Here is a 19,103-nt window from a genome sequence, read left to right on the forward strand (position 1 = left end):
CCTTTTTTCACACAGATTTTCTGTCCTTTTTGATCCAGTTCATTACATCTGACAATGCACTTCAAGTCTATGCTGTCAACTGTGAAGAAAAGGAAGGATAGCAAGTGAATGCAAAAGCAAATCACATCTGACTGCATACCTAGGAAAATGTAAATGACCTTCTTTTCCTCCTGTTATTCCGGGACTTGGAAATCAAAAGTAAAAAACATCTGTGTGGCAACGTAAGGGTGAGAAAAGATGTTGTATATACCATTGTAATTGATGAAAGAGATTGTCTCTAGCTGACACTAGCAGGCACAAAAAGTGTGGAAATGCTGTACTATTAAAGGCACTAAAGATTCAGAAAGCATGCTAGTTGTGGGCAGTACACAGATTAATTCCTAGTCTCTAAAACACTGTTTGCTGTACAGTGTAAGCACTGGTTGTTTGCACTACTATTTAATGTTGCAGATATTTATTGATGACAAAATGGGACCTGCCTCCATGAGGTAAAAGATCTTCTGTGTATGAGTTTGATCCCGAGGCCAAGTTTAGGAATGTATATTTCCACAAACAGAATAATCTCTTCATCTGAGAGATGCAGAGCAGATTACCCCTGAAACCAGAAAATCTTCTGCAAAGTGATACAAATTGTACTATGACAGCTATGTTTGACTTCATTTATTCTCAAATGGGATATGGTTTGACCAAAAATAGGGGATTCCAGCACTTATTCATGTGTTAGTGTGTAACCATAGTAACTAAAAAATATTCCTAACAATACATTGTTTCATGCCAATGAAATATAATATGCACATTAAGTTTCTGCTGTGAAAGGCCACCGACAGTTAATGGAATGATGTACATAAGATATTGATCCCAGTATGATGAGATGACATGAGGTCAGTGCTGCCTGTGCTAGGGCTTCTAATGTTGGTAACATCAGTTAAGTGGAATGGTAGGGGAAATCTTTCAAAAATGTCTTTGTGTGGACAAGAGCCGTGGCATTTTACCACTCAAGAAAGATCCTGGAGTCACTGTGTATAGTTATCTGAAAACTTCAGCTCATTGCGCAGCAGTGGTCAAAAAGGTTAGGAACTATTAGGAAAGGGATAGAAAATATGCCCAAAAATATCATAATCCCATTAAATAAACTCATGATGTGCCCAGAATTTGAATACTATGTCCAGTTCTGGTCACCACATCTCAAAAAGTTTGTACTAGAACTGGAAAAGATTCAGAGAAAGGCAACAAAGATGATCAAGGATATGGAATGGCTTCCACACAAGGAGAGACTAAAACGATTAGGGCTGTTGATCTTAGAAAAGAGAGAACTAAGGGGGATATGATAGAGGTCTGTAGAATCATGAATGGTGTGGAAAGAGTGAATAGAGAAGTGTTGTTTACCCTTTCCCACAATACAAAAACGAAGAGTCACCCAATGAAATGAAAAGGCCGGAGGATTAATGCAAACAAGAGGAAGTATTTCTTCACACAATGTACAATTAATGGTAGAATTCAATGTCATGGTATGCTGTGATGGCCGAAAATATAATGGTTTAAAAGAGAACTAAATAAGTTAATGGAGGATAGGTCCATCAATGACTATTAGCCAAGATGCTCAGGGATGCAAACCTATGCTTGGGGAGACCCTAACCTATGGACTCCCAGAAGCTGGGAGGGGAAGATTGGGTGGATCACTCCAACTGGTCTCTTCTGTATGCACCCCATGATGCTCTGGTAATGGCTGCTGTCAGAGACAGGATACTAGGAGAAATGGACCATCTGACCCAATGTGGCCATTCTTATGTAAGTTTGTCAGTTGCTACAGCTTGTCCAGTCCTCTTCAATCCCTTAATTGGCTTCTTCTTGCCTTTCTCATTATGTATATATTTTTGTCCTTGTTTACAAAGTACTACGGAGTACAGTTCCTGCTACCTATCTCATTTTCACTCTGCTCCATGTTGGCCACATAACAGACTACTTCCTTCTTTCACTAACAGGCCTAAAGCTGAAATTTTCTTCCTGGCCTGGCACACAGTGCCTCTTCCCTTTGCTCCTTCAAGTCCCTCCTTAAAACAGATCTGTTCTACTGGCAGAAACAGGAGCAAATAACGTAGATTTACAATGAGTGTAAGTGCAGATCTGTATGTGGTGATGATTTCAGTATGTAATTTCTTCAGTCCAAATAACTTCTGGTTGAACTACACCATATCTTTTAGAAGGACATCTGATCTCAATTTAAAGACGTTAAATGATAGAGAACTTACTATATTCTTTGGTAAGCTTTTCCAGTTGTTGATTATCCTTAATGTTAAACACTTGCATATAATCTCCAGTTTGAATTTTTCTAGTTTCTGGTTTAAGCCATTGAACCATGTTATGCCTTTGTCTCTTAAATTAAAGCTCCCTGTACTCTCAAATATTTTCTCCCTTTGTAGTGATATACTGACCATGATCAAGTTGCCTCTTAACCTTAATTACATAAAGCAAAATAGATTTAGCTCCTTAAGTTGTGGGGTATAATGCAAATTTTCCAGAGCTTAATTCATTCTTTTAATTTTTCTCTGAACCCTCACCAAATTTTCAAAGGTGGGGAAACTAGAACTAGACACAGTAGTCTAATAGTGGACTGATCAGTGCTGTATAGAGATAATATCACTTCCTTATTACTAATCAACATAACCCTACTATGTCCAAGGATCATGTTAATATTCAGTGACAGCATTGCACTAAGATCTCATGTTCAGATGATTATATAGCATGACTCATAAATTCTTTTTAGAGTCACTGCTTTCCAGGATACACCTGTGCATCCTGTAATAAAGTGTACATTCTCAGCCTGCATGCTCCTAGATCCATTTTCATGCATTTGGTTATATTAAAGTGTGCTGTTTGATAGGTCAGGGTTGAGTGCAAATTCTATTCTTTTCATTACTTACATTCCACCAATCTTTGTCCCATCTATAACTTTTATCAGAAATTGTCTTCTTTTCTTCCAAATAACTGATACATTGAATATCATTGTTGATTTTATATGGTCTTTTTAAAATCAGAATGTTGTATGGTACAAAGGCTTGCAGAAGTCAAAGTATATCATCTCCACAGTTATGCTTATTTGTCCTTTGCATAGTGCACAGTACATTTTAGGGTTTGTTTACTTCATAAACATAAAACCCACATCAATCAATATTTCTTTTGTGCATATGGGAGGAAAACAGGATGTTGTCCGCTCTTAGGATGATGAAACACTTTATTTCAATAGTAACTCAAGATGATGTTAAACAGCAGCAACTAGAGTTAGACATATTTAAATCAGCAGGTTCATATAACTTGCCTCCAAGGAGCTCTCTTGAGCATTAATGTTAATTTTCAAGAGCTCTTGAAACACTGGGGAAGTTCCAGAAAACTGAAAGAAAGATAATGCTGTGCCAATATTTAAAGAGATTAAGTGGGATGACCCAACTAATTATTGACATGCCACCCTGACACTGATCTGGGCAAAATAATAGAGCAGCTGATACAGGACTTGATTAATAAAGAATAAAAAAGGGACATGTGATGGGGTGTGTAAACTCGCAACAGAGAAGAAGGGGTTAAAGAGTTGCTCTGGGCTGGAGTGGTCCCTATGAGTCATATCTGGAGTGGAAGTCAAAAGGGGGAAAGCTCAACTCAGTAGCAGGCAGCTCTCTGTGCGAGTAGACTGCTAATCTCACCAGCTCTGGTGGATGGCAGAGGCTGCTCCTTTGTCTAAAGAAGCTCCAAGTTCCCTGAGGCAAAGCTTCTATTTCCTCTGACAGTAAACCACGGGACTTTTAACCAGATTGAGACTTGTTCTAGGGTCCTCTGAAGGAAGAGAAGTCAGCATCTTGGCTGGGTCTGACTCTCTGTTTCCTCTTACTTCTTCTATTTTCCTGTTTCTAGTTTGTTTGTTTTTTCCTTGGACCCAGAAGGGATAAGTACTCAGAGGGACTCAGCTGGAGGGCTGAGACTGCATCCCCATCACAGGACTACTGAGCATCCCCATTTGAGCAATTAGAGCCCAATCCCACCACACCCCTGAAGGGGCTTTGCTGAAGGACCAGAACCCTGACAGCATAATACAATTCAAAATAGTCAACATGGGTTTATGAAAAATAGATCCTGTTAAACGGACTTGATATTTCTGATGAGATTACAAGTCTGGCTGATTAAGGTAATAGTGTTGATTTAATATACTTCGACTTCTGTAAAACATTTGCCCTGGCTACCATATGACATTTTGATGGAGAAACTTGAATGATACAAAATCAACATGGCACACATTAAATGGATTATAAACTGTCTAGCTGACAGATCTCAAAATGTAATTGTAAATGAGGAATCATTATCAAGGAAGTGATTTTAGTGGGGTCCAGGAGTGGCTCTACATTATGTAACATTTTTTATCATTGAGCTGGAAGAAAACATAAAATCATCACTGATAAAGTTTGCAGATGACACAAAGTCTGGGTGAGTGGTAAATTACTGAAGAGGACAGGTCACTGATACTGAGTGATCTGGATTGGTTGGTAAAATGGGTGCAAGCCAACAGCATGTGTTTTAATACTGCCAAATAGAAAAGCATACATCTAAGAACATACAATGTAGACCATATGTACAGGTTGGGAGACTCTCTCCTAGGAAATGGTGACTCTGGAAAAAAAAAGCGGGGGAGGGTTACAGTGGATAATCAGATGAATATGATATCCCAGTGCAATGCTGTGGACAAAAGGGAGAACATGAACCTTGGATTTATAAACAGGGGAATGTCAAATAGAAGTAGAGAGGTTATATCACTTCTGTATTTGGCTGTGGTGTTACCACTGCTGGAATACAGCATCCAGTTCTGGTGACAATTACAAAATATGTTGATAAATTGGAGAGGGTTCCGAAAAATGCCATGAAAATATTAAAGGTTTGGAAAACATGACTTATAGTGATTGATTCTCTTTAGTCTATCTATATAGCGTAATAACAAGATGGCTAAGGGGTGCTTTGATCGCAATCTTTAAGTAACTATATTGGAAACAGATATTTGATAATGGGCTCTTTAGTCTAGCAGACAAAAGTATAAGAAGAACCAATGGCTGGATGTTGAAGCTAGACAAATTCAGATTAAAAATAAGCTGCACCTTTTTAACAGTGGAGGTAATCAACCATTGGTACAACTTACCAAGGCTTGTGGTGAAAAAAACAAAAGGAGCAATTTTTAAATGAAAACAGGATGTTTTTTCTAAAAGATATGCTGTAGTTCAAACAGGAATTATTGTGGGGAAATTTTATAGCCTGTGTTCTCCAAGGAAGTCTGACTAGAGGATCACAGTGGTCCTTTCTGACCTTAGAATCTATTAATCAGAAAATAATGGTTTTCCCTTAATTTTTAATAAAAAGATTGGGGAACGTCTAAAAGTTGCTTGAAGTGAAGATATAGATTAAGAACCGTAAGGAAATCTTCTGTTTTATCAGTATAACAAATGATAGTGGTCTTTGTTTGTCCATCAATAATTGGAACAGGGGTTATTAGATAGCTATTTCCAGAGCAATCTCGATTTAGACCTGTGGCCTACAGATGAAAGGCACTCAATCTAATTCTCTGTCTTCAGTTTCCCACTGTACAATTTAACTCTGCCTTTATAAGTCATCCATTAGATTTTACTTTTTTTAAAATAGCTATGGTGAAAGTAGCAGTATTATCTGTAGATGGCTAAAACTGTATGTGATAAGGCCTTCAGTGGCTGAGTGACCTAGTATCTAGATCATTGGTTACGGGGGCTGTAGAGGGACCCGACCCCTCCCTCCCTCTCTACCAGGTCCTGGCCCAGAGTCCTGTGATGTCCAACCCGCTAATAAACAGGGAAGATGGATCTTTCTTCTGGCCGGGGAGGGTGGTGGTTCAGGACCTGTTTTCCTGAACTGCTTCCTAGGAAAATCCTTTTAGTTTGTGTGTAGCCTTGCTCGGGCAGTTACCCATCAATTGGGGTGTATCTGCTGACTCTCCTTAGCAGGGGAAGGCTTTCTTGCCTCCAGTGGTTGCATTGGTTGTCAGGTTGCCTGTCTGTGCCTTCAAGCAGGCAAACAGAGAGCTCCTGCCTCTTCACCGGTCAGCACCTGACTGAGCCAGGCTCCCTTCTTTTCTCCCCCCTCCAGGCCTGGCATTGGCTACAGGTATAAGAGGGCGGGGCTAGCTGAACCCAGAGGTTTTCTTTAACCTCTGCTGTGCCAGGCAGCAGTTTCTCTGCTCCCTCACATTGTAGTACAGGGATTTTTTTAAAAAATGACATTTATTTTTTACCCTTCTGATTCTTCAGAAAGAAAGCACAGTGCAGCTCTATCAGCTTTGTTCGCTTTCTTTCAGAGTATCCATTTCAAGGCAGCAATGTCGTTTTCCCTTTTGCAAAGAAGCCAGCTACAACTTTGTCTCCCTTAATAAAGCACAACAAAGACAGGCCTAAAGTGAACTGGAAAGACTGGACAGGGTGGAAGACATCTGGCCGCTGGCCAGTTGCCATATGGCTCTACTAGTAAATACTTCTGTCACAGAAGTGACATGTTCTGTGCTTTAGGTTCTTGTGAAAAACTAAACAGAAGGAGGAAGAGGAGACTAAAATATAGAAACAGCTAATCAGAGATAGACAAACACAATTTCACTCTCTCGAGTTCCAAAGATGGAACTTTTCTCTCTAGCTTTGAAACAAAATAAAACTGAAACTACACTTTTTTGGTAAAACTAAACAAATATGCCCCCTTTAATTGCCTTGAAAGTCTTTGCCATCTTGTTAGCATCAGAAAATAAATTGTTTGAGTTCATTTCTTATTCTCTCACCATAGGCAATTTCAAATAGTATTTTGTACAGATTAGTGGTTTTGTTTTTTTTTCACCTATGACTGCAATCTTTGGGTGATGTGAAATACTTGCCTTTGAAAATGAAAATGAAACAATTTCATTGGTGACTTGCTCACAAGGGAAAAGAAACTGAAGCTCAGAAAGTCAAGGTTAACTCTTTGTTTCAGTGAGTTATTTTCATATTAATACAGGAAGTACTTCTCCAGGTTCTATTTCTGTTCAATGGGAGTATGTAGTGTGGTTGCTGACCCACTCCAGGAGAAAATGAGTTAAAGTAGGCCAGCGAGGCTGCACAGATGGGCAGCCAATCAGAAAGGACCTGTCGGTAGCCAATCAGGGCCAGGTTGAGCCCTATATAAAGGCTGAAGCACAGAGGAGAAAACAGTCTCCCCCAGACCAGCAAGGGAGGAGGACTGGCTCCTGTTAGGAGCAGCAAGCTGGACAGAGCAGTGCTGGGCAGAGTAGCAGGGCAGTGGGAGCTGTGGCTGTCCCTGCCAGGCTGCAGGCCTTGAAACAAGGGCTGAGTGGGTGCTAGGGCTATGATGAAGTGGCCCAGGGAAGGCAGACAGTGATGGGTAGTGGAGGAAGGCAGCAAGCAGCTGCTGCTCAAAGGTCCCTGGGCTAGGGCCCAGAGTAGTGGGTGGGTCTGGGTCCCGCCCCCTTGCACCACACCTTGCCATGAGGGAGTGGGGCCATGGACTGCACCTTGTCCCTGAGGTAAGGGACTAGACTTCGGAGTGGAAGGTGGCCATGAAGGCAAGCGTGGACTAGAACTGCGGATATACCCCCGGAAGGGGGGAGAATCGAGTAGTGGGCACTGCCGGAGGACAGTGTCCTGAAGAGGACCCCACGGTCCAGAGAGTGATGCATGTCCTGGTGGGAGAGACAACACAGCTGAACAAACAACTGGCAAGACACCACCTGCAGAGGGCACTCCACAGCTGACTGAGCTAATTCCCAGAGCAAGCCAGCAGGAGGCACAGCGGGTGGTGAGTCTGAGCCCCATTACAGAGTACAAAAGGTCAGAAGAAACAGTTGCTTATGTTAAATAGTATTTCAAAAAACTGAGTTTCCTGTGCTAAAGATTCATTGTTTTTGTTGAAAACTATAATTCCTTTCAGCATAGGTATATCATTCAAGCTTTCATTGTAGCAAAGTGCCATGGCTTCTGAACCGAATGCAGCATTAAGGTTGCTGAATATCCACATACCCTACTATGGAAAACTATGCTGACCACTGTTCTTTAAGCCATTTCAGGACTGGCCCCCTTAGAGAAATGAGACTTTTGTTCGATAGATTGAAGAGCCTATTAGAATTCTTTGCAGGTGTCAACAATCATGTGGACAAGAGTGATCCAGAGGATATAGTGTACCTGGCCTTTCAGAAACCCTTTGATGAGGTCTCTCACCAAAGGCTCTAAAGCAAAGTAAGCTGTCATGGGATAAGAGGGAAGGTCCTGTCATGGATCAGTAACTGGCTAAAAGATAGGAAACAAAGAATAGGAATAAATGGTCAGTTTTTACAATGGAAAGAGGTAAATCTTGGTGGCCTGCAAGGATCTATAATGGAATCATTGCTGTTCAACATATTAAAAAATAGTCTGGAAAATGGGTGAACAGTGAGGTGGCAAAGTTTGCAGTCAATATTAAATTATTAAAGATAGTTCTGTCCAAAGCAGATTGCAGAGAGTTACAAAGGGTGGCTGGGTGACTGGGCAACAAAATGGCATATGAAATTTAATGTTGGTAAGTGCAAAGTGTGACACCCTGGCATCTCAATATTCACTACTGTCCTGTAATTAGGATATCTTTTGTACAAAGTATGCCTTATGCTGTATCATTCTAAAAGTCTTGATCTGCTAGACATTAATATCTCCTTGGATCGTATGTGCTATCATCGTATGGGAAGTTATGAAGTTTGGCTATGTATGTTTGGCACAAGCACAAGGATTACCCACAGGAACTGTGTACAATGGAAACCTCTCAGAGATAGCACTACACAATTGGAACGGTTTTACCCAGGTCACAGCAAAAGAGCTTTCCAGCAAGTGGGAAGAAGGTATAAAAGGGGAAAATGACATCATGTGTGTACCTCACTCCCCCTACAACAACATACCTGGAAACATCTGAGAGGCAAGAACTGAACTGTGGGAAGTGATTGTTCCAGATTAGAGGGATTTTTAGACTGTATGTGAAAACATGGGAAAGACAAGGCAGCTTGTGCCTTAAGAATCTGCTAGCCTGTTTATCACTCAAGGTGAGAATTTGCTAATTCATATCCTATCTATCTAGTGTATTAAGTTCAGATTGCGGTTTTGTTTATGTACTAAAGTAATCTACTTTGATCTGTTAGATTTTAAGTGGTTATAAATGATAGCTATCTTTTGTAGTTAAACTTTTTTTGTTTATTTTGTCTAAAATCAATGTGTGGAAATCATAACTTGGGGCAGAAACCTGTTGCATATGCCTCTCCGTAGGGAGTGGGCAAATTTTATGAGCTTACGCTGAGTTTCCTGTGCAGTGCAAGACAGTATAATGTTGGATAGTGTGAAAAACCAATCACAAGGCTTGAACTGAAATATTACCGTGTAAGGATAATCAAGGTGTATATGGGACTCTATATAAACTACAGCAGTAGTGGCCAGAGAGAGATGTAACCCATGACAGCGAGAACTCAGGACCGGACTGGAAGCAGTAGAGTCCTCCCGCAGATCTAAAGGGACTTTGGTGACTCTTGTCGCCTAATGAGCTGATCTCCATGCAGCTGTCACTTGATCACCCACAGCCACCTGTGAAATCAAAACCAACACCCGCGGCTGCAGCCTGCCAGCATGAATGAGGTGTGTGTGTGTGTTTGAGTATTATTGCACAGATAAGGGAAGCAATAAGTGCTGCTCTAGTTTGACCTTTGTCTGTGGTTATTTCTTGGCTGGTTCCAAGAATGGATAACATTCAGTGGTGGAGAATGAGGGCAGCAAAGGGTTAAATTTAACTCAAGCAGCATCTGACGAACAGGCTTGGTATTTTCCTGGAACCTGACCATCACACAGGTAGACTAGGAGTCCCAGATAGTGTCAAGTATCAGAGGGGTAGCCTTGTTAGTCTGGTTCTGTAGAAGCAGCAAAGAATCCTGTGGCACCTTATAGACTAACAGACGTTTTGCAGCATGAGCTTTCGTGGGTGAATACCCACTTCTTCGGATGCAAGCAGTGGAAATTTCAGGGGCAGGTGTGTATATATAAGCAAGCAAGAAGCAAGCTAGAGATAATGAGGTTAGATCAATCAGATAGTGTCAGGCATTCCCCATCTTGCTCTCTTGAGTACCACAGTGGGTTGGTTGGTCAATGTACCCCGGGTAGTCTCTGTGGGAGGGGAAAGGAGGTCACCATGCCGATGTTTGGCAAGGACAAGAGTGAGAAGGAAAAGACAGGAAAAACGCGAGTGGGGCATGGTGAGCTGCCCCTCACCCTTTTTGGCATCGCTGCAGAATTTAGGCACAGATCCCTGGAGTCCCGGGGTGATCTCAAGAGAGGACAAGATCCCGGACCTGGAGAATAATTATGAGAAGTATTTAGCATTGTACAAACCTGATAAAAGGGGACAGACCGCTGTGGGAATGTGGCTTCTGTGGCAAACATGTTGAGCTTGGCAAGCCCCTAGAGAAGAGTGCACCAGGGAACTAGAGGCTCTCCATCAGGACTTAACCGAGGCCCGCAGGAAGTACAACCTATGGAAATCTCAGGCTCAGACAGCCTCAGCGACTTCTACCTCCGCTGCCATATCAGCAGTGAAATTGGAAGATAGGTTAGATCTAGGAATTGCAGGCAGACCACAGGGATCTAAAGGCACATGTTAGCCTCCTTAACGATTTGGTGGGGGGACCTGGGCCACCATAAATGAAGTCCAGTGGGAAAGGGGAAGGGAGAGAACTAAAATATCGCTTTTCAGTCTCCCCTCCATAGGTCACTGGTAAGAGGCCTTCTGGGACTGACCATGGCAGCGTGAGACCTCCAGCTGTACCCACCACCTCACTAGAGAATGCCATAGTTTAATATGACCACTGGCCAATGGATTTACCACCCTAAACTCAACAGGTCTCTCATGTGACAAGGCACAAGATCCTATTCAAAACAACCAGATGCCCCCTTCCTCCGTTTCCAATTGCTTACACCCAGAGGAGACCCCTTGCTGATCCATGACCTATGTGATATGATGGCCCCACATTCTGATGATGACCCATGGATCCTTTGTAATTTATGATTAACCTGGTGGGGAAAACATCACACACTCTGTGCGCCCCAGGTTCCCTGGTCAGAAACAGTACAGAATGTTACCATCCGGCTGCGATGGCAGTACCCCAGTGGGAGTGGGGGTGACCCCCCTCGATAGCCCTGCATGAAATGGAATGTATATATATCATGACCCATCAGGAGACCAGGGGACAGAACCCTTTGTGGGGCACTCTGACAAACCTTATAGAAGTAGAATCAGTTAACATCACCAATGCAATGTTGTATCCATGGAATCAGTCCCGGATAGTGGCCTGCATACCCCTCCCTGTTTCTATCACCACGTGGATGGGACGCCCTGGGAATGCCTTCTGCCCATTGCTGAGGACACTGGAGATCCTTAGTGTCTCCCACACAGGGATGGGGAATGATTTTGGGGGATTACTTTCTCATGCGGATCAGAGGGAATCCCCAGGAGGTCTCAGTAGCACCCGTGGTATTCTTACCACCACCATTAATGTGCCAGACCAATCCTGGATTTCCAGAGCAGGTAGCGCTGTCCCCCGACATGATACCACTCACTATTGTGATTAGCGCGGAGGCTCTAAATGCATCCCAATTGTATCCCAATTGCTCCCAAGCTGTTAAAAATCTACAAAAATGGAGATCCCCCTTTTCCCAATACAAACGAGGGTTAAGAGAAACAATCCTGGGTGGAGCCGGAGCTGGAATGGGAATTCTCAATTCTATAGAGGTAGAAGTCCTTGCTAACAAATTGGCAGCCATGGGGTCACGCCTAGGGGAATGGGCGAAGGTGACACCTGAAGCTCCTCTGACATAGCTGCAGTGGCGAATGGTGCTCCAGGATACCTGCTTCTCTGAGCTGGGCCCCAAGAAGGCGGGTCTCTGTGTGGTCTTACCATTGCAAAATAGGGTATCTGTTCTTAACACGGGACCTTCATCTATGTGTGTAACAACCTCACGCAAAAATGTTTCTTGCTAATGGTTGCCCTCCGGCCAAGAATGTAATTTTACAAATAACCATACTCAATGTATCCACAGTGTATCTGGTGTTTTAGTCAATGGCACCTATCATAGTGCATGGGTGCCATCCCCACCCCAAACCATTGATGTTTTGGCTCTCACACCCGACCTGCCCGTTCCCCCCTCCCAGAACTGATCTATTGGGACCAAGCTCTTAAACAAGAGTTCCAACGTGGCCCAACTGGTGGCCCAGTCTGCGATTACCACCCAAATTCATGTTTTAGCTAAAGGCTTCCAGATTGAACAACTGTGTGGAGAAATAGTCAACCTAACCAAGCATCAGTGGTGGTACATTTTCAAGGGCTGGTCCCCCAGAGCTTTGGGAATTCTAATGGTCTTAATGCACCCCATTGTTGTCTTATTAATTATTCTTGGTATAGTTTTCATTGTATTTTTGTACTTGGTCGTTGGTTCAGCGAGTCACCAAGTTCCACCAGCCATTCTGGGGGGCCGCTGTCTGACGATCCTTATTGTGATCCACTGATCAAGGGGCAGGAAATGTAGCCAGATGCGCACCCCCTCCCATTTGCCCTTTCAAGTGCAGTCTGTACAGTTTCCTGTTATGCTATTACAAAACCACAAGCAGTGGAAAGACATTAGATGCTTGCTTAAAAGCTACATTGCTCTATATTAGCAACTGTATTCATGCTTATTAAAATGTAATCGATTAATGTAAGGAATGAGTGAGATAGCGTAAGAAACCCATCACAAGGCTTGAACCAAAATATTATCATGTAAGGATAATCAAGGTGTATATGGGACTGTATATAAACATATGGCAGTAGCACCCAGCGAGAAATGTAACCAATGACAGCAAGAACTCAGGACCAGATCAGAAGCAGTACAGCCCTTCTGCAGATCCAAAGGGACTTCAGGGACTCTCGTTCCCTAATAGGCCGATCTCCGGGCAGCTGTCGTCTGATTACCCTCAGCCACCTGTGAAATCGAAACCAACACCCATGCCTGCAGCCTGCCAGCATGAATGAGTTGTGTGTGTGTGAGTATAATTGCACAAATAAGGAAATCAATAAGTCAACTCTCAGTTCTGCTCTAGTTTGACCTTTGTCTGTGGTTATTTCTTGGCTGGTTCCAAGAATGGGCAACAAGTGGTACCCCAGTTCCAAATGGCACCCCAAGGGGAACCTATCACACAAAGTAATGCACATTGAAAACATAACCCAACTAGACATACAAAATGAGAGGGTCTAAATTACTTGTTACTACTCAAGAAAGAGTTTGGAGTCATTATGGATAGTTCTCTGAATTCATCTGCTCAATGTGCAGCAGCAGCCAAAAAAATCTAACAGACAGTTAAGAACCATTAGAAAAGAGATAATAAGGCAGAAAACATCACAATGCCACTATATAAATCCATGGTACACTGACCCCTTAAATAATGTATGCAGTTCTGGTTGCCCCATCTCAAAAAAGATATTAGAATTGGGAAAAAATATAGACAAGGGCAACAAAAATGATTAGGCGTATAGAATAGCTTCCATCTGAGGAGAGATTAAAAAGACTGGGACTGTTCATCTTAGAAAAAAGATGACTAAGGAGGGATAAGATAGAGGTCTATAAAATCACGAATGGTGTGGAGAAAGTAAATAATGAAGTGTTATTTACCCCTTCACATAACACAAGAACCAGGGGTCACCCAATGAAATTAATAGGCAGAAGAATTAAAACAAACATAAGGAAGTATTTCTTCAACCTGTGGAACTTGTTGCCAGGAGATGTTGTGAAGACCAAAAATATCACTTGGTTCAAAAATGAATTAGATAAGTTCATGGAGGATAGGTCCACCATGAGTGTCCCTAAACCTCTGATTGCCAGAAGCTGGAAGTGGACAACAGTCGATAGCTCACTTGATAATTGTCCTGTTATGTTCATTCCCTCTGAAGCATCTGGCATCAGCCACTGTCAGAAGACAGGATACCCAACTAGATGGACTATTGGTCTGATCCAGTATGGCCTCTAATAATATTTACCCAGCAAAGGCCACCCTTGAGCTTATTATCGCTCTTTCTTCTGAAATGTTGAGTCTCAAAACAGTCTCATGCAACCTCTCTCCTCTGTATCAGAGAAATATCATAGTGACAGCAATCAGAGTATACACTTAGCTATGGAGGACAGGAAGCATGTGAAAGCATAGGAAAAGACATGGCAGAGTAAAACCAAGGTTCTGGTAATAGGTGTCTGAGAGGATTAGTGTTTATAATTGTGACATGCATCCCCCTCACCCATCCCCCCCAAATTGACCTCTACACCACAAAAGAATACTAGTGTTTCAAATTTATTCATGATTTAAATGGAATAACTAACCTCCACATAGAGACCAATCCTGTATTCATTAAAGTCAATTGGAAAGCTCCCATTGACTTCAATGGCAGCAGAGACCAACCTCTGTCACTGCAAAAATCTCTGATTTACAGCACATTTTGTTCAAATAGCAAGACATTTCTCTTGCACTATAAATACAATGCTAGGATACAAGAGTGCTATTTGTCATAAATATGTGCTGTCAGGAAAGGCATCTCCCCAACACAAAGGAGCACTAACAGCTGTGCTAAATCTTTCCTGGTATGTGTGCGCAACCTATCCTTTGTCATGGAAAAATAATAGATGGGCAGAGAACTGCAGCCCCCTAGACAACACTGAGCCAGCATGGTTGAGGACTCCAAGAACAAATGAAGTACCTGTTTCATCTAGATGTTGCCTCTATGGAGTCTGTTATGTTAGTTTAGCTGGACAACTCTGACACCATGATCAATGTAACTTATGGGCTGTGGGTCCTTCTGAAAAAGGTGCCTTCAGCCTCTTGCAGCAGGAATACTGCATTTCAGTGAAGTGCTTTGTGAGCCACGAAATATTTTTTCTACAATCTCACATATTGTGCACAGTCAGCCTTTATAGTACTCCTGTGATGAATTGGTTGATAAGAAGAAATAGACTCTTTTTTTCATTTGGTTTGCTATCAAAGGGTCATTGGGGACCAGAGAAGATAAAAGTAATGCAAATGCTAATCTCTGCTCCAGATCAGCAGGCATGTACCTAACTTAAGCATGTAAGTAGCCCTATTCCCTTTATGGGAGCTACTCACATATTTTAAGTTAGTCATATGCTTAAGTACTGAACTGGGACTCATTTAAGTCATTATGGGCCTGCTCCAAATTCCACTTAAGTCAGCAAGGAGTTTTGTATTGATTTCACTGGGCTTCGAACCAAGCCCAATATTCAGAGAGGTTGGGGGTTCAGACACCAGTAGCATAGCCCCATCCTTTTCAAAGGAGTAGGATGAGCAGAATTAGCTGCAAGGTCTTAAAGACAGGGCATAAAAAATGCTACAATAACTGTATATTATTACTGGGGGACTCTTACATGTTATAAACTGCAATTATGTTGCCTGCCTTGTATTGTTCACGCATGCTTGCTAATCCTCCTCTCATATGTTGACAACACAAAAATAATAATGGCAGAGTAGAGAACCCTTGCTGTGGCTGATGATTTGAAATAAAACAATATAACACACAAGCTATTTTTCCTGCTACTGGGGAAATCCTGAGGTCCTCATTTAATTATCTTTGCTGACCTACTATCAATCCACCATATTGATTTTCACATTAAAGCATAATACAAAGAAAGGGACAAATCTTGAATTTACGGGAGTTTTGCCTGAGCAAAGGGTGCTGGAATAGGCCCAAAATTAGATTCCTGGGGCATCCCTTTTACTCTGAGAGGATTCCAAGTGAAGTTTCAAACTATATCATAGAAACTTGGAGAAATCTAAACAATGTCTCATTTGTCAAGTCCGAAAGTGATAAAAGTCTGTTAAACTTTGAGTGACATTGAGCTTACCAGTTCAACTTAAATCAATTTTGTTCACTTATAAAAAACTCTTCATGCTTAGCCATTTGATTTTATTATTAGAGCAGCTCCACAAGGCAATATCTTCCCCATGTATTTAGATTAATTACAAAAAATCAATATGATTAAGTATATATTGATTATCAAGCTTAGGACAATATTTTAAAACATACCATTCTTTTCATTGTATATTTTAAGAAAGAAATCTGCATGCATTAATACTGGATAGAGGATCCCAAACTGTGGGGTGCACCTCCCCGCCCCCAGCAGGGTGACTGGGACCCAGGCCAGCCCACACGGGATCAGGGAGGGAACACCACCCACCAGCTCTGCTCCTGGCCCCTGATGCTGGCCTGGGGCCCCGGCTGCTAGGCTCGGCCCTTGGCCGAGGCTCCACTCCTTGCCCTGCTCCCATCCCACCCCGCCCCCAGCTTTGGCCCCAGTCTTGGCCCCCTTACCCCTCTCTGCATCCCACCTCCCAGAGCTGTGACCCCGTTCCTGGTCCCAGCTGGTTGGGGTGGGGATAGTGGTAAGGGGGAGGGGAGGGGTATGAGGTAAAAAGTTTGAGGACCACGGCCCTATACAGTCAGGTTGACTCAAGACTCAGTTTTAAGATTGGAGTGCTTGTATCCAGATGCTGATCAAATGCTAGGAAGAGATACTCTGCATTCCATTCTGAATTTTATAGCTTAGACCCATCTCCATTTAAAATGAAAAATGTCCCTTTGATTCATTCAACCTTCATCATCCACTTGTTAAAATTTTAAACAAGCACTTCTGTGCTTTCTCCAGTGCTGCTCTTCATGTTTGGAAAGAATTCTCCTAAAGCATTTGCACATCCTTCTTTTAAAACTCTCTTTCACCACAATGCTTACAAAAAAAGTTGACAATGCTTAAGTAGATGGTGTACTAAGCTCACTCCCTATTATGCTGAACAATATTCTCACATTTTTCTTTGTGCTTCCCCCATCTGTCGCCACATTTTGACTCTTGTTTTCAATACAAGTGTAAGACTCCTTGAGGTAGAGACCATTGTTGTTCTGCATTTGAACAGTAACTAGCACAATGGAGTCTGGTCCATTGCTGAGGTTCTTAGGTTCTACTGCAATACAAATTGTAATAATATCTAGAAAATCAAAGTCTTCCCTCACTACACAGCTAAATTCCATAAAATTCTGTTTTGTGGTACTGCAGAGTAAAAAAATACTATACACCTGAAAATGCAACGCAGTGAGGCTGATAGTAGAGTGGGTGTGAAATATTATCCAAAAGTCATGAATACAAAGATCACAACTACATTTTGGAATCATGTCAAGTTCTTGGAAGGTTTTCCCTATTCTCATTTCTCTCCATTTTCACTTCTGCATAGAAGAGTGAGGCTATGTCTACACTATCGTGGTAAGTCGACCTATGCTACGCAACTCCAACTACATGAATAACGTAGCTGGAGTCGACGTACCATAGGTCAAGTTACTGTGTGGTCTACACTATGGGGGGTTGATGGGAGAAAATTGAAAAATGTTGATATTATACCAGTTAGACCAGAAGTGGGCAAACATTTTGGCCCGAGGGCCACATCTAGGTGGGGAAATTGTATGTAGGGCCATGACTGTAGGGCTGAGGCAGGGGATTGGGGTGTGGAAGGGAGTGCAGTGTGCAGGAAGGGGCTCAGGGCAGGGGATTAGGGTGCAGGAGGAGTGTGGGATGTGGCAGGGGGCTCAGGACAGGATTGGGAGCTCAGGGCAGGGGGTTGGGTGCAGCAGGGGGCTCAGGGCAGGGGGTTAGGGATCTCAGGGAAGAGGGCTTGGGTGCAGGAGGTGTTTGGGGTGCGGGCTCTGGCCTGGTGCCACTTACCTCAAGCGGCTCTGGGGTGGCAGCAGCACAAAGCAGGGCTAAGGCAGGCTCCCTGCCTTCCCTGGCCCCATGCTGCTCCCAGAAGTGGCCAACATGTTTGGCAGTGGTTCATGGGGGTGAGGTGAGGTAGGTGGCTCCACCGCGTGCTGCCTTCGCCAGAGGGTACCACCCCTGAAGCTCCCATTGGCTGCGCTTCCCCATTCCTGGCCAATGGGAGCTGCAGGGGGCGGTGCCTGCAGGCAAGTTCAGTGCACGGAGCCCTCTGCTCCCCCTCCCCAAGGGGCTGCAAGGACGTGGTGCTGTCCGCTTCCAGGAGCAGCACAGGGCCAGGGCAGGCAGGGAACCTGCCTTAACCCTGCTGCACCACTGGGCTAGGAGTCCTGTGGGCCGGATTGAAAACCCTGACGGGCTGGATTCAGCCCGTGGGCCGTAGTTTGCCCTCCCCTGAGTTAGACAGCCATTAAAAAGAATATTGTGTGTTTGTGGGGATGCTTACATTAATTTAATCAAATGTTATTTTCTTTTTCCATAGCTATGCAAGCAAGCAGAAATCTTGTTCCTCTGCTCAAACGCTTTTACAAAATACAAGCAAAGACTGATTAATAGGAGCAATCCATCCTGATGTCAAGAAATTGAGCACAGCGTCTCAAAAAAGAGGTAAATCATCTCAGACTTGTCTTAGAAATGATATATTATGCAGCGGTTGTCAGGAAAGTCAGCAGTTACCAAGATACCACACAATCACTTTCGTTCTATAACCTGTTCTAAGCATAAACTGTGGCACTTCAGAGGCTAATGGGTGCCAACTGGCAAATGCTGACAGTTTTCGTGGCAATCACTCTGTGTGTACACTTTGTTTTTATTCAGTTAGTAATAGCAATGTAATACAAGATAATGCAAGGAAGAAGTGGGCTGATTTAAATGAATTTGTAGCAGAATATTTTGCACAACCAAACTAAGCAGATGTTTAGTTCAGACGTTTGTCATGTCTCTCCATGGTTTTTAATAGTGACATGCAGTAAAAATGGAGATTGATGGCTATGGCTCTCAGAAGTGCTGCCTGGAAATGGCATCTGCATATGAATTTGATCATAAAAGAAATAAAAAACACAGAGATTCATGTAAAATTAAAGTTACCAAAGGAACAAAATCATCATTGCATGGTCAATATTTGATGTGTTTTACCTTCCAGTCTGAAGTTTCAAACAGTGTGAATTCAGTCTCCAGTAACCCATTGTTTCTAATACACAATAGCAATCAGAAAAAATA

At 42.8% G+C, this 19,103-nt stretch overlaps 1 long non-coding RNA gene across 1 annotated transcript in view; it reads left to right on the plus strand.

Moving 5' to 3' along the window:
• LOC123365833 overlaps window positions 1-19,103 on the plus strand; it is a 173,745-nt gene that overhangs the window by 137,803 nt on the left and 16,839 nt on the right. The window contains exons 4-5 of the long non-coding RNA XR_006577777.1: window positions 16-227; window positions 18,367-18,491. This is a non-coding gene — a long non-coding RNA (uncharacterized LOC123365833). The remainder of the gene's footprint in view (window positions 1-15; window positions 228-18,366; window positions 18,492-19,103) is intronic.

The sequence above is a fragment of the Mauremys mutica genome, chromosome 3, assembly GCF_020497125.1.
Source record: "Mauremys mutica isolate MM-2020 ecotype Southern chromosome 3, ASM2049712v1, whole genome shotgun sequence".
Lineage (NCBI taxonomy): Eukaryota > Metazoa > Chordata > Testudines > Geoemydidae > Mauremys > Mauremys mutica.